At 39.8% G+C, this 5799-nt stretch overlaps 1 protein-coding gene across 7 annotated transcripts in view; it reads left to right on the top strand.

The window, feature by feature from the left end:
• The window catches only part of LOC106869551 (IQ domain-containing protein H), a 616433-nt gene that overhangs the window by 308659 nt on the left and 301975 nt on the right, over positions 1 to 5799 (top strand). The gene's annotated exons all lie outside the window — the stretch shown is intronic.

The raw sequence follows: 5799 nt of genomic DNA, 5'->3' as shown, positions 1-5799 counted from the left end.
TATATATACAGAAAGAGAGAGAGAGAGAGAGAGAGAGAGAGAGAGAGAGATAGAGAGAGAGAGAGAGAGAGAAAATGATGCAAATAAACAAATAAATCAGCTTGGGATTGCTATACAAAATATATATACACATGGTATACATATAAACAGAGAGAATGCAAACTTACACAAAGTATAGAGACACAGAAGAGACGGTATGATGTTACAAGCCTCTGTCTTCAGGGTGAATAAATAAAAATCTAACGTTTCAGATCATAATGCAGGGAAATTTAAAGGTAGAATGGGTGAAGAGAAAGGCAAGCAGTAGTGGAGAGAAGTAGGTAGCTCAATGGGACAATGGGGAATGTTGATGCAAAGAAGAGCAAGAAGCAGTAAGAGAGTCAGTTCAGTAAGGTGAAGGGGGTGAATGATCAGAGTATTAAGAGAAGTAATAATAGAAGTGGAGAGTTGGGAGATAAGTGGGATGGGTGGGATGGGTAATATTTGAAGAGTGATCCTTGGTTCTGGATTTGTGAATAGATGTTACAATTTAGGGATGGTAGAGCTATAGAACTAAGAGAAATTGAGATAGTGAGAAAAAGGAAGGGCAAGTATTAACCAACTTAAAATGGTTGATGTAAATTTATAGATGCGGTCTACATGTTTTAAACCAGTTGATGTAAATTTACACCACCTGATTTGTGTACTTGCTTTGTGCTTTGTATCGGTTGATGTAAATATACATTATTGCCTGCGATCGCACCAGTCAACCTAAATGTATGCTGACTGATAGGCTACTTAGATGTTTCATCTAAATATTTAGACACTTGATTAAGCTTTTGTTACTATATCAGCTGTGTTCTTCAGCCTATATTGTAACTGAATCTTGTGGTCCTGCTTATAAATTACAGTCGTGTTCTGGTCATGCACATGATTTATAGTTGTGTTCTACAACACTAGCTTTGTCATCATGGTGTACCACTCCAGCTTCATCACATCCTACCATTCTAGCTCTGTCAGCCTCATTGTATCCTACAACTCTGGTTTATGGTCATGCAATTTGCAGTAATGTCCAGCTACACCAAGCTCCTCTGCCATACTTCTGTCCCTCATCTGTTTCTTCTGGTTCAGATGATGGCTCTGAGAGTGAATTTTTTCCTAGTACACAATCAAATGATTCAGATAGTGATGATGATTTTCTGGTAAATCAAAGATACAGGCAGGCAGTAGTGCATGTCCCTAGACATGCACTCCAGCCAGATTGACACCTCTCTTTCCAGAAAAGATGCCACATGATTGTTTTTTGGCACTCCTCAGAAATCTCAATTTCAACTCAGGCAAAAATCAAGATGATAGGCTATGCTAAATATGTCTTATCATTGACAAAGTGGCTGAAAATTTCAGAACAGTGTATATCTCTACACAGGACATCTGTATGGACAAGAGTTCATGGAAATTCAAGGGAAAGCTCAAATTCAAACAATACAACCCAACCAAACATGCCTGCTTTGGAGTCAAGGTATATAAAGTGTGTCAGGCTACACTTAGAATTAAAAAATCTTCACTGGTGAGAACAGATCTGATATTCCAGCATCAATTCCAGCATCAACTAATGTCATGTTGCTGAATGAGGAGGACTTGATGCACAAAGGATATATCTATATGAACAACTGGTTCTCCAGTCCAAAGTTGTTCCTGAAACTGTAGGCAAGGAGGACCAATGCCTGTAGGACAGTGAGAATACATTGGAAAACATGCCACTGGATAAAACTTTGGAAAGGGGAAACAGCATACCGATGCATCAATAGTGACATTCTCACTCTAGTGTAGTGGGATATGAAAAACGTCTGCATGTTGTCCACAATGCATTCAGCAAGCATGAAGAACACCAGAAAACTAGATCCGGATGGTAATACAATAATGGAATTGAGTGTGATTGTTTTATACAATGGAAAGATGGGTGGGGTCAATTGCTCAGATCAGCTGGTGACAACACACAAATTGGTCTGAAAATTTGTGAAGTGGTATAAAAAAATTTTCTTGCATATTGTTGACATGTGCATCATCAATTCTCATTTGACTTAGCAGATACTTGAAGGTGTTGGGGATGGATTAAAATTTCAAGATTTACTATTTCATGAAATTATAGAAGTATCAAATCTGCCAAGGTACTAAAGATGTGGATGTCCTCATGCTGGACACTCTCTTCACTACATAGTGAAGGGACAGATGTTTGCTTTCACTACCTAGAAGGCAAATATGGTGAATAGATGTGCTGTGTTCAAAGCAAAAGAGAAATAAAAGGAGACCAGATACTTTTGTTCTGATTGTAACATGTCGTTGTGCGTGGTACCATGTTTTGAGACATCACACCAAAGTTAATTTTTTTAATTAACTTGTAGAATGTGATTGTATAAAGCAGATACATGAAGTTTGTCTGACTTGTGCTGTTGAGTTATCTTACATCCTGCACAGTGATACAGTTCAATTAAATGAACAATGCCTGCTTTGAAGCAATTGATGTAAATATACACCAAACATTATTTCACACTAAGTTTCAACCGTAATTGGCGTAATTACCATGGTTGTACACAGGCTACCTGATGCATCACTGCATGGTAGTTAAAGGGAGGGAAAGGGTCCAGTTATAGATGCTAGCAGGGTAGTGAAGGGAGAATTTTAAGAATGAAGGTAGGTTTGTGGTGAAAGGAAAGTGCTGAGGTATGTAGAAATGTATGAGAGTAAATAGAAGGAGGTGGAAAGAGAGAGATAGAGATAGATAGATAGATAGATAGATAGATAGATAGATAGATAGATAGATAGATAGATAGATAGATAGAGGGAGAGAGAGAGAGAGAGAGGTGGGGATGGATAAGTTAGTAGTGAAGGCAGTAGCAGCGAATGCTAAGTGATTTTGGTTGAGGAGGAGCTAGAAGTTGGGGAAAGAATTCAATGTATGAGGATGAGGTAGCTGTAAGGTGGGGATGTGCTGGGTAAGAGGAATGTGCAAAAGTAATCTTAAGAAAAAATATTTAGTAGAAAGGGTGGTATTAGATAAAGGGATATGGTGCTAGTGCAACCAAATTGTAACTTTACACGAGAGTATTACATCTGAGAATCTGTTAAATAACGATGGGTTGTGGTTGAAAGGATGGTGAGCAATTCCCTTAAACACAGTTTACAAACACCAAAGTTAGTGTTGTATGAGTGAGCCTCACTGACAATGGACCAGGGTTGGGTTTAGGGAATGTCTTGGGAGTTGAGGTTGTGTATATAAGTTGTTAAAGATGTAGATAATTTAAAAGTTGAATTGAAGAAAGAGTTCATGTGTGCTCTGTAATGGCACATGAAATCAACAGTACTGCCAATGTAGATCCTTGCTTGGAGGGAGCGTAATTTTACTACTTGGCATTTTACTACTCTACATTTTTATGTAGAGAGAAACCTTGAAGAGGACAGAGTTGAGACATCCAACAGTTGCAGATTTTCCTGCCTGCACTGGAGTTGGTATTGATCACTGAGAAGGTCTGTTTCATATGATCTGATACCAGTAAAGAAGAATGGGAAGTATTATCAGTACCAGTGTTGAATTGGGAGGAGGGATCACTTCTGGAATATGTGGTCATATGGGTAGTATTATGCAGAGTTGCATTAAGATTGGTATTATTCAGATGGTTGAGGTTTCTAAGGGTTATATTATTGCAACTAGGTGGGTTGGGGTTAGGTGCAGTGGGATAGATTGTAGGGTCCAAGGACAGGTGATGAAGCTTGCATCTGTTACAGGAGGCAACTATGGATCCTAAATTAGGCATAATGGAATAGATTTTAACATGATTTTATTTATGTTGTGGTGAGAAATTAGAGTTTAGAATTTTAAAGAAAATATTAGGTATGGATTTAACTTGGAGGGAAAAAGGTTGTGTGAACAATAGGATCGCATGCTTCCTACCCTTAGAGAGCTTAGAGCACATAGATATAGTGGGTGGGGCAACATAGAGTCATTATAGCATCAAGGTGGCCAGTGGGGCTGGTGAGTGTGATGTGTAGGGAAGTTTTTTGAAGATTGTTGGAGTGTGGATGAGTGGAAGAAGCTCTGGCAGGTTCAGGATTAGTACTGGGAAAGAGAAGGCAATTTTAGCATTAAGTTTAGTGTTGGGGATATAAGAGATCTTTCCACGGAACCACTGATCTGGAGAGCTTAATTATAACACGGGGTATGATTGTTAAAGATGTCTTCATTAGCTGATAAATTGGAGATTCTGATAAAGATACTGGTGATTATAGTGGAGGCACAATGGCCCAGTGGTTAGGGCAGCGGACTCGCGGTCATAGGATCGCGGTTTCGATTCCCAGACCGGGCATTGTGAGTGTTTCTTGAACGAAAACACCTAAAGCTCCACGAGGCTCCGGCAGGGGATGGTGGTGAACCCTGCTGTACTCTTTCACCACAACTTTCTCTCACTCTTACTTCCTGTTTCTGTTGTGTCTGTAATTCAAAGGGTCAGCCTTGTCACACTATGTCACGCTGAATATCCCCGAGAACTACGTTAATGGTACACATGTCAGTGAAGAGCTCAGGCACTTGCACGTTAATTTCACGGGCAGGCTGTTCCATTGATCAAATCAACTGGAACACTCCACGTCGTAAGCGACGGAGTGTCAACAACACTGGTGGTTATACCATTAAGTGTAGGGTGACTGGATAGAATGTTGATATATTGTAGTTATTGACTGGATTTATGGAAAGGATAATATAGGTTTGCATCTAAGTCGAGAGTGACGTCTAAGAAATTGGCAAATTTGGTGTTTTCTATATTGTAAATCTCTTTCTCTCTCTCTCTCTCTCTCTCTGTATATATATATATATATATATATATATATATATATATATATATATATATATATATATATATATATATTCAGATTAGAAAAAGTTTGCCAATGTTCAGCGCCGTGAGGACCAAAGACTTGAAGTATTTTGTGTTGCAAGACAGTGTGTGAGAGAGAATCGTGATGTCGTGAGAGAGAAATGTGTTCGCATGGATGATGGTACACTTGCTCTAAATGAGGCTGCAAAGAAAGAGGTTTGGAGATGCCACTACGAAAGATTGCTCAATAAAGAGAATGAATGGGAGAAAGAGAGTCTGCCAGATGTCGACCCAACAGAGGGACCAGCTATCCGAATTGACAGTACCATGTTAGATAAATCAATTAACAGTATGAAGGCAGGGAAAGCCCCTGGCCCATCAGGAATCACTGCAGAGATGCTCAAAATATCTAGCAGTGTCGGCTATAGCCTAGTCACCCGTATAGTTAACCAGGTGATAGACGAAGGAGTCATACCCAATGACTGGTGTAGCAGCACCATAGTCAACTGCTACAAAGGTAAAGGTGACGCTTTAGATATAAATAATTACAGAGGTATCAAGCTGTTAGATCAGATAATGAAAGTCACGGAGAGGATCATAGCCTAACTAATTAGGGAGAGAGTCAGTTTAGATGAGATGCAGTTTGGGTTCGTGCCAGGGAAAAGCACCACTGATGCTATATTTCTGGTTAGACAGCTGCAGGAGAAATACCTAACCAAGGATAAACCTCTGTTCCTGGTTTTCGTTGACATGGAGAAAGCCTTTGACAGTGTCCCCCGATCCCTTATCTGGTGGTCAATGAAGGAACTAGGGATAGAAGAATGGTTAGTGAGAGTTGTGCGAGCCATGTACAGAGACACTGTCAGTAAGGTGAAGGTTGGCAACGAGTACAGTGAAGAATTCCAGGTAGAGGTAGGGGTCCACCAAGGTTCTGTTCTCAGCCCCCTCCTAT

Source organism: Octopus bimaculoides, chromosome 12, assembly GCF_001194135.2.
Source record: "Octopus bimaculoides isolate UCB-OBI-ISO-001 chromosome 12, ASM119413v2, whole genome shotgun sequence".
In the NCBI taxonomy this organism is placed as follows: domain Eukaryota; kingdom Metazoa; phylum Mollusca; class Cephalopoda; order Octopoda; family Octopodidae; genus Octopus; species Octopus bimaculoides.
This window is presented reverse-complemented; position numbering and strand designations above follow the sequence as displayed.